This window comes from Athene cunicularia (genome assembly GCF_003259725.1).
Source record: "Athene cunicularia isolate RWA chromosome 19 unlocalized genomic scaffold, athCun1 chr19_part1, whole genome shotgun sequence".
Lineage (NCBI taxonomy): Eukaryota > Metazoa > Chordata > Aves > Strigiformes > Strigidae > Athene > Athene cunicularia.
The window spans coordinates 6,652,786-6,662,783 of NW_020799124.1; the positions used below are offsets into that span (position 1 = coordinate 6,652,786).

The window sequence follows — 9,998 nt, forward strand, 5'->3', positions numbered from 1 at the left end:
CAAATATCTACATTTGTGGCAACTCCCCTGCTCCCCCTGTTACAGCCACCCTGAGGAAGCACTTTGGCAGGAAAGCTTTCAGCCTCAAGGGCTGGGGCTTGGCAGGGATGCAAGCGGCTGCTCTGTGGTCCTGGGGTGCAAACCAGCTGCCCCGCGGAGCCACCGCGGAGCTGCCGGTGCGGGCTCTGATAATCTGGTGGGAGCTTGATTCCTTGCCACGTTGTTACTCACGTTTGTTTACTGCAGGAAATTCATCTTTCTGGCTCATGCTGGGGATTAATTAATGGTTATGGCTTCTGTGACCCTGTGATTAACTCATTTTCACATAATTGCTTGAAGACAAAACGATGTATTAGTAGCTTTTCTCCCTCCCATCCCTGCCTGCCATGGCATCCAGAGGGACCCAGCAGTCAGTAAGAACTTGGTTTTTCCTTCCTATTTTTTTTGCCTTCCCCTACTTTTTTGTACACCCCTTATTGATCCAGAATAAGAAAGCTGGTGAGAACTGGGGTTGAGAACATGTTCCAGCAGAAGTCCAGCTGGCCTTTGGTTGTGCACAGAGCCATTCACCATGAATGACCTCCAAGGCAAATGTCGATCAAGTTTGTAAGGTTTGCTGAACAAAGAAAAGGGCTTGGCTTTGCCTTAAGACTGCTGCAACCTGGCGCAAGGCTGGGGTGACACCTTTGCAGCCTCCTGATGAAAGGGAGCATGGTTGCCCACCACGGTTTGGTGGCCTGCAAGACAGGTCACCTTGAGAAGGGCAAGGACGAGCCTTCCTCTTTCATCACCAGTCAGCACCTTGGGTGTCGGGGCTGCGAAGTCTGGGTGTGTGAGAGGTGGTGAGACAGAGACCTAGTGTGGGGGCAGGATCCATCTCCCTAGTGTGGGTCCTGCTCTTGGTAAGAGGTCGGAGTCACAGGTGAGGTGAGCGTGTCCAAATCCTCCCTCTGGGATCTTTTCCAGCATGTCCTGCCTAGAAACTGATCTGCATTGAAATGGGAACAGAAACACTGGCCTGTGCATGGAGGAGTGGGGTCACCCCTTCTTGTATATCTACCAAGAAAAATAACCACCTCTGAGATCACTCAGGCATGCTTGTGCCAGAGCCCTTAGCAAGCAGGAAAACCTCCTCTCTGGGACAGAGCAGTGCCAGGGGATTTAGTGCAGGACCTACAGAAAGCCCATCGTCCCTCATAGGCCCCAGAGGAGAGGGAGTGCCATGGTCCTCATGCCTACCACGGGGCACAAAGCCCAGCTTTGGGTACCTTCACTTCCTGAGGACCAGGGATGACCAGGACAGAGAACTACGGGGGGAGCCTAAAGATCTACCACGAGGTGACCTGCTTCACCCATTCCTCCGCCAAACCCATGGGGGCAGTCCCATCCCACCGCCAGGTCAGAGATTGCTTTTCACCATCGAAAGAGAAGCTGAAACTCAGTCTTTGCCTAATCCAGACTCCCGCGGGAGCAGCCGCCTCACCTCCCACTGCTCCCTCCCTTCCTGAAACCCATTTCAATCTGAGATTATCGAGTTAAAACACTCAGCTGACAGAAATAATAAGCACTCAGCAGGCAGCCAGCAGCTCTGCTGGGCTTCCCTCTTCCCACGCCCTTAATCTATTTTTCAGAGAGTCTTCAAGCAATTTAAGCCGGCCTTTCAAAGCTGAGGAGCTTTAAACTTGGACATCAAGAGTTGTCCCTGCTTGTCCTCAGCTCACAGCTCTGCTCCATCCCTGGTTGCCAGCAGAAGAGGGGTCAGGGCAGGAGGGAAGAGCTGTGAATTCTTGCGTGGGGAGATGGGATGGTTGGAGAGAGAGAAGTAGGGGGGAGGCCACGAGAGATGCCAGTGCTGGCAAGGTAGATGTGGAAAAATGTGAGTGTGGGGATTACTGTGCTAAATCCAGGTTCCCTGCACGGAAAGTAGGTAGACTGCAGAAAAGGACTGTGATGGGAAACATTGCCTTGGGGTCTGCCTCCAAGCAGGAAAATCAGGTTGCATGAGACAGAGAGACTCATCTCCTTCCTCTGATGGAAGGGAGGAGCACTGGAAAGGTGGCTTCCCTCCGCACACTGCCCATCCTGTGCGGGCCTAGCAGGAATCAGAATAAAGTTTAAATCGAGCAATTATTTCCTTCATTTCTTTCAAGCTTCAAATGTCTCAAATTGCCAGATGGTTTTTGGGTTCTGGTTTTGGTTTGCTTTTTTTCCCCTCTTTTTTTTCTTTTTCATCTTATTCTTCCTATCCCTCTTTATTGGTTCTAATTGTGTCATTAGTAATTAATGACTTTGGAGGGAGACATTTTCTTTTTAATTAAAGGAAGAAAAGAGGAAAGCTGTAGTGACACACAGACATCATTCCACATCTCTGCATGGACAGGATTTTCCTGAAGCAGTTTATCTCTAGACTTCCAGCAACTGGGGAAGGGGCTGGGACCAGCCTGGGGACATTTTGATGCTGGTGTACCCCAGTTCAGAGAGCTCATCCTCCCACCTCCTCATCCATGGCAAGGAGTTCTTCTGTCCCTTGGTCGAAGGGAGCCAGGGAGTACATTTTAACTCCAGGAGAGACACACTCTGATTGTGAATTCACGTGGAGAAGGCAGCCTGGATGGTGCAAAACCTGCTCTAGATGTGGCCCTTCTGCCATGGAGAAGATCTCAGGCTTACCTGGTCCCCTCCAAACATCTGGAGAGCTTTGTAGAAGCTCATCCCACCGCTGCCCTGGACACTGAGGAGATAGCACAGCCACTACTTGGACTCCAGCAAAGCTACGCTCTCCCCACTGCTGGCTCCCCAGCCACGCTGGAGACATGCCAGTCTTGGGGACCCTCAAAGCATCTCTTGCCGACGCATCACCACCAGGATCTGCTCTGCGGCTGCAGTGAGGACCCTCTCCCTGCCTCCGCACTCAGCTCCTGTGAGCTGCCCCGCTCCGGGGAAGCAGCATGGGAAAACCACACGTCCTATCTCATCTGGCAAATGGGTAATTATTCCTCCTGCCCGATGCTTGCTGCTCCATCCAAGTCGATGCAGTGCTCCATTTGTCATTGTTTGCGAGAGCAGGAAGGGACGCCACCGCGCTGAATGGGAATTGATTGCTTGGATGCCGGCCGGGCTGGGCAGGCAGCCTGGGCTCTGGGTGATTGCAAATTATTCCTTTAGCAGCTGTAGGCGGGAGAGTCGCACGCCGGGATCCCTCCAGTGACTCCTCAGCTACTGGGAGAACTGGTCTGCTCCCAGAGAGGAGGAGGAGCATCAACAGGATGTGACACAGGTCTTGGGAGAGGAGGGCAGCCACACACCTCCACTGTGGATTTGCTGATGCTCCTCAAATTCCTTCCAGCAGTCAGTAAAAGAGGTGAAGTGGATTTTTGAGGAGCCTGGGGGAAGCAAAGTGACTGGGAAAGAGGAAAAAGGAATGAAACCCCATGTCTGCAGATACAGTTCTGTAAAGGATACAGCGGAACACAGTGGGAAAGGAGGGATAATTGCCCCTGAATTAGGAGCCGATGTTCAGGCAACAGCTCTTGGGGCTCCTGCAAACAGCTGGGACCAGACACCTGCCCAACAGTCAGGGGAATTAAGGGGAAAAAAAAAACCCACCTCAAAACCTAGCACAAATGTCAAGGCAATACAAAGGAATGAGCAGCAAATAGCACAGGACATTTTCAAATGCCATTATCTGAGATTCCCAGCCCTGCTCAGGTGATGGGCTTGGCCCTGGCAGCCTCCTTGGAAAGCTCCGCAGAAAGGAAATGAGGGTGAAGAAAAATGGTCGCAGTTAACAGAGGAACAGAGAGTGTGTTTTGGTGGGGAGTGAAAGTCAGAGATGATCTTGATGCCCAGCGGGGAGCCCAGAGTCAGTGTGAGCCACAGGCTTTGTGCTGTGCAAGCCCAGAGGCGCCCGGGGGAGGCTCAGAGGGGAGCAGGGCCGAGCGCTCGCCTTTCCCACTGGTTACAGACTAAAAGGAGGGATGTTAGTGAGATAATTTGCCGTGGTTGGCGGGTGGAGGCAGGATGAGGAGCTTGGCTGTCCCCAGCAATGAGGGAACAGGTTCACAGTTGCAGCAGGGAGGAGGAGAGGAGGTGGGAGGGCATTCTGTGGTCCTGCACCCTGGGCAGAGCTGAGCCTGGCTGGGGTGGGGACGCGTGCCTGATCCTGCAGGCTGTTACTGCAGCAAATGCAGTATGAGAAGTGAGGTTTTGCTATTTAAATGTACTGTCCTCTGCAGTGGACTTCTCACCCTGGGAGCAGGTGTGCCTTGCCCTGCGGGGCTGACTTACGCTAGGGAAGAAAATATGGGATCTTGAGGGATCCCAGCTCTTCCTGAGCTCTGGCAATTTTCTTGACTGGCCCACACTCAACACTGGGATGGGGCATCCTGCCGAGGTCTCCCTCCTTCCCTTCAGTCAGAGTTCAACAGAGCAACAACACGGAAACGATAAGAAATTTGAGACATGATTCGAGGCAAGCCAGGAGGATAAATATCCACCCAACGCTACGGGAAGAGATGATGAACAGGATCTCATGGGACACGGAGCCCAGCCCCAGCCATTCCGTGTGCCCTCGTGCAGGGTGACTGGTCCCAGGGGATGGGTGACTGACCCCTCCAGTCACACCATGCAGGTGACAGGTGCTGTCCCTTCTCCTGCACTGCGGCACCTCACGCTCAAGGCAAATCAATCTCCACCCATTCAAGGAAGCCACATCCTGCCCCTGCTCCTCCCTTTCACTCCCCTCTTCCCTTTTTGCCCCATCTTTATTTTTGAAACTCTCAGGGAACCTCACATTAACTGCAGCTTGGAGAAAGTAATCAAGCTATTTCTAGGCAGAGAACTAATTTAATGCATGGATGACTTTAGCTCAAAAGAAGACATAAGGACACTCAGGCATCCTAAGGGAGCAGAATAATAGGGTAATTTGCACAAGATGAGGAGAAAGGGGAAAGAAAGGGCCACTACTACTTTTGCATAATCTTCTTTATAAATCTTCTTTACCCTGTTTGCTGGTCACCACCACCGAATCTCCTGACATCGAATGTCCACGCATGCTGGCACTTCAAAAGGGGCAAGAATTGGGTTCAGCTCAGCACAATTTCTGCTGTGCTGCTCACAAGGGCAGGAGTGGGATAAGGGATAAGGTTTTGTGGCTCTTTGGGGTGCAAGGAAGGCTTAAAATGCCCTCAGCCTGTGCCAGAGGCAGGGAGGCAGTGAAATTTCTAGTGCCCAAGAGAAATTCCACTATTTCCAAATGCCTAAAGGGAGGAAAGGGAAGGGATGGTGGGAAAGGTGGGGAGACACCGCTCATAGCGTTTCCTTCTGGCAGCGAGACTAATATTTAGAGCTGTCTGATTATATGGAATAAAAGAAATGTCAGCATGAAAATCATCTGGAAGTGAAAAATTGAAGCTTTCCTTTCCAAATGTGAGGAAAAGAGGATGTTTTCACTTTACCAAAACGCTCTATGACAGATTGTTTTCTTCCCTTTGCCCTCCCAACCAACTTTTGATTGAAAGCAACACATTCTTGCAGGAAGTTTCCGTTTTCAGAAAACCTCCTTTCCTGTCAATAAAACTCTTTCTGCTGAGGATTTCCACACAGTGTGCGAATCCATGGGGACGGTCAAGTGCTGGGAATAACAAAGTCAGCATGGCAGAGGCATACGCAGTCACAAGCCCATGTCCCTGGGCTGGCCCACAGGCTGGGAAGGGATGGGGCCATCCACTACTGCTGGCACTGGAGAGCCCAGTACAGCATCTGGCAGCAGCTGGAGCAGCCTCGGGATGCAGAGCTGAAAGGGATGATCTCCCGGCTGCAGGAAGTTATGCACCTCCAGATTGGACATGGCAAGTTCTGCCATGAAAACAGACGATTTTTCTCGCTTTTGTCCTGGATCAGCTGAGCAGGTTCCCTCCCTGCAGCATTTTGGTGGGGGTGAGGGAATGGCAGAGCAGCTGCCATAACTGTGCAGGATCAGCTGCAGAGAGGAGGAGCCCAGGCACCCCCTCATCTTCTGCCCCCAGCCCCAGGGAAGCAGGATCCAGGCACAGACTCACTGTAGCCGCCTTCCTGCATCCCTGCCCAGATCCAGCCATATTGCACTGACAGGGGAAAAAAATATAAGTAGGTCAGAGCCCCATTTGTTGGTTATTTTGCACCAGGTGGAGTGACTGGAACCGGCAGCTTAATGGATGGATCTCACTTGTGAAATTACCCTGCACAAAAACATGTGTGCCTGCAGGGCACAGAGGTTTGGTCACACCAGGAGGAGAGGAGATTTGATCCTGTCATCAGTGAAGAATGGAAGAAAAGAGTCTGTTCTTCTCTTCCTCCCTCCTGCTTTCCCCCTCTCTGTGGCCAGGGCCATGTGCTGGCCAGGGGAGAGCTTGCTGGCTCTATTTCTCCTCCCTGGCTGTGCTGTAACGAAGCAAGAGACCAGCCTGGCTCACCTGGGATGGATTGAGCCTTTTATTATGCTGGGCTGGAGGCTGGATTTACAGCCAACCCAGGGATGGTCTCTCTAGATCCAGCCCACGTCTATTTGGACTGATAAAATGTGGGGGGTGGCAATTCGTTAGGTGATTTCATACTCCTTTTAACAACTGAAAATGGATAAAGGAAAGGAATGCGTATGGGGGAGCAGCTTTACTCTCTGCATAAAGTCTTAATAGATGATCTTTCATAATGCACTGGCCTTATAAACTTCTCTCTGCTCTTGGCAAAGGCTCCTGAGGTAGCATGAGGCACGTGGGCTCATCGCAGTGATAAATAAAGGCAGCTGGTGGCAGTGGCTGGGACTCCCTGGGGGCTGCCAAGGTGGGTAAACCTCTCCCGTGGCACCAGGAGAGCTACTGCCATGCTCTGACATCACCTAAGCTATTGAAACCGCTGCACGTGCTGCTGCAAACACCAGCTCCTGGCACAGCAGAGCCACAGCAATGGGCGTCCCCAGGGAAGTGGGGTCTCCTGCATCCTTGGCACTGAGCAAGATCCCCAGTCTCATCCCAAGCTCTAACTTGATGCTGGATGCTGAGAAGAAGAACGATACAGAAATGCATCCTCAGGGGGTTTGCAAAGACCCCACGGATGGTAAGTGAGAACGCTGGGAAAGAATTGTAGCATCTTATTAGTAAAGGCCATCTAAGTCTCTAATTAAAATTTGCCTAATGACCTGGCTGCTTTGTCATTTTCACTATCAGAGACATTAATTTAAAGTGACAGGTACTTAGGCAAAGACAAAATCAATTTCTCCTTTAAAAAAAAATTAAAGGGCCAGAGCGTGGATTTGGCTGTGCCCTGGCCCGTTACCCCACAACAGGAGAAGCCTGATGTCCACGCTGCAGTGGGGCATGTCTTGGTGAAGATGGGAGAGGGAAGAATGGGACACATAGAGCAGATGTTTCTTACCCTTAATCCCTGCTGGAAAGGGACCCAGGCAATGGCATCATGATTCTATGGAGACAGAGGGCCCACTCTCCACTGGTGGCTCCGTGATGTTTGAGTGGGGTTGTTCCAGTGTTGCCAGCGAGTGATATGACCTGCAAAATGCACACAGACACCAGTGATCAAGTCTGGGTTTTCCTTGGGAGAGAAAAAAAAGATCCACAATACTTCCCCCAAAGCCTATTCCTATTCTCCACCTTTTCACTGCAAACAGGACATCTGATGTTCTTCAGCCGCAGCCCCCTGCCCTCAGCAGATGCCCTGCTCCACCCCCAGAGCTGCCCTGCTCATCTCCAACAAGTCCACTTTAAACACTCAAACCTGCCTCAGCAAATTCGTTTCCACTTCTCCAGGTCACCCAAAAGTGGAAGGAGCAAGATATCCAGAAAACAACATATTAGTCTCCCAGGAATCCCCATTTACGATCCACAAGCAGCTCCTGGGTGCTCCCTGGGGACATGAATCTGTCCCCACACATGTCCCCCCACACCGCCAGCCCACGCTCCCACCTGAGCAGCAAAAATCTCTGAAGATCTCATGTTCCAGCCCATGAGACGGTGATGCCAGCTGTTCCCTGGCCACCTCCTGCCTCTCACAGTGGCCACGCCAAGGCCAGTGTGCGCAGCCTGGGAAGTCACGGCTGCAGGATTCCTCCCCATCCCTCTCTCTTTGTTAAATCAGAGGCTGCGGTGGATTTAGTGTTCGGTGTCAGTAGTCCATACCTCATCATTCATGCCACATTGATTCTCAATTCCAGCCCTGTAGGTTATTTAATTGGGCAGATATCCCTTCAATTTTCTCCTCCAGCGATATTATTGATGGCTGAAGTCTATCCATTTCTTTGCACAGGGCTTCAAAAGGAGCCTGTTAACAATTATAACAATAGTCAAACACTTTGCTTTCGATTGTACTTCACAGCCCCAAATCTCAAACAATCCATTAAGTCCATCTTGGAGGTATTAATTGTCCCAAGTTCAGTTCAGAGAGAGCCTGTGTTGCCCTTTGGGCTGACATCATGACTCCTCCATTTCCCTCCACCATGTGCTTTTTGAGTTGTGAAGCAGCCTGAAGGACTGTGCCCCCGTGTAAATCTCCAGCAGGATCTCACAGCACGGTCCCACTGGGGTCAGCTGGTGGCCCTGGTACCCAGCTCGCATCAATCACACCCGCACTGCTGTGCCCAAGCAGGGACCTGGCCGTCAGGACAGACAGCAGGATGGGTCCTTGGCTAAATCAAATGCTTGCTTTTCAAGACCCTGTGAGCCTGCACTGACCGTAGGAATCCAGTAAATCCCCACTGCAGCACTGAGCCATGGGTGGAGGTGGTGAAGAGAAAGTGTCATGTCCCAGTTATGGCAGCAGAGATCCAGGATGGTCTGTCTGCCTCCTGTCCCCCCTCCCAGCTCCCTTCCTCACCAGTGTCTAGCTGGTGTTGTATGGGAATAAATTTTCCTGGGCATCCTGTAACCCCAGACTACAGTGATCCTCTGGGGTGGATCTGCTGTGCTGCGTGGGAAGGAGACCAAATCCCTCCTCCTTGGGCAGAAATGGAGTGAGGCTCTTGGAGAAGAGGGCCACCAGGAGAAACTTCTGCTACTGGAGCAACCCTGACACCCCCCAGCTCCCTCCAGAAGGACCCCAAAACCCAACCAGTGTTTTTTCTAGCCTGGGAGGTATGAAAGTGGGGAATCTCTCTTCTAGGCTGGTTATTTTGTGCATGGATAAAAGCTAGAATGGTTCCAGCTATAGCTGCACATGAGATGGTCACGCTAAAGATAATGGAGGTCTCTTTCCCCAGCGAGTTCCCCGAGCGGCTGAGGTCCCCTCCTGGCACCGGGAGCACCCAGATGCTTCCCAAGGGGCCTCCCTCTCCTGGAACAAGGAGCTCCACTGCACCAGTCCTTTGCTGTCTGGTGGAGGGGCTGAAGCTGCTGGGAGCAAACTGTGGCTAATCTCTTTGACTCCCATGTTTCACCTCTCCCACATCCAGTGTCGGACAGGGGACGAAACGTTTTATTTCAAGCTTTATCCTTTTTTCTTAATTTTTGATGGATGTAGTCTCAACCTTTATACTATCTGAAAATGAATATTTAACTATAGTATAAAAATTGAAATTACATGAATTAATTATATTTAAATATTATACTGAATATTTGATTTGTAGGGTGGAATAGCTGGTGCTGGAAGGGAACCTTTTGGCCGTGTCCATGCTGGGCAGACCCCAGCAAACGTGATCTGTAGGTGCGATTCCCTGACAGCCCCCACTTCATTCATGCTTTTCCTCCTCCTTTCTGCATTTTCACAGAGAGAGCTGGATAACAACACATCAGGGCTCCAGCACTGAGCTTTCACCCCGTAGCTCTCACACAGCCATCTCACAAGTCCCACCTCAACAACACGATGCCCCTGTGGCCACATCCAGCCTCAGCACCGTGACAGGGCTGGCTCTGTGGCAGAGAAACGCACACCTCGGCAAGCGGGGCTCCACCGAGAACACTCCTATTGCTGCCGCTAATTGCTCTGGGGCTGCCGGCCGGGCACCGTCTCGTTAA

At 51.5% G+C, this 9,998-nt stretch overlaps 1 long non-coding RNA gene across 1 annotated transcript; it reads right to left on the reverse strand.

Moving 5' to 3' along the window:
• Window positions 1-1,019: 1,019 nt before the first annotated feature.
• Window positions 1,020-8,094, reverse strand: LOC113487376. Its single transcript, XR_003399768.1, has 3 exons — window positions 7,956-8,094; window positions 7,411-7,541; window positions 1,020-3,401 (listed from the first exon to the last, which is right to left on the reverse strand). It is a non-coding gene; the product is annotated as an uncharacterized LOC113487376 (long non-coding RNA).
• Window positions 8,095-9,998: the final 1,904 nt, after the last annotated feature.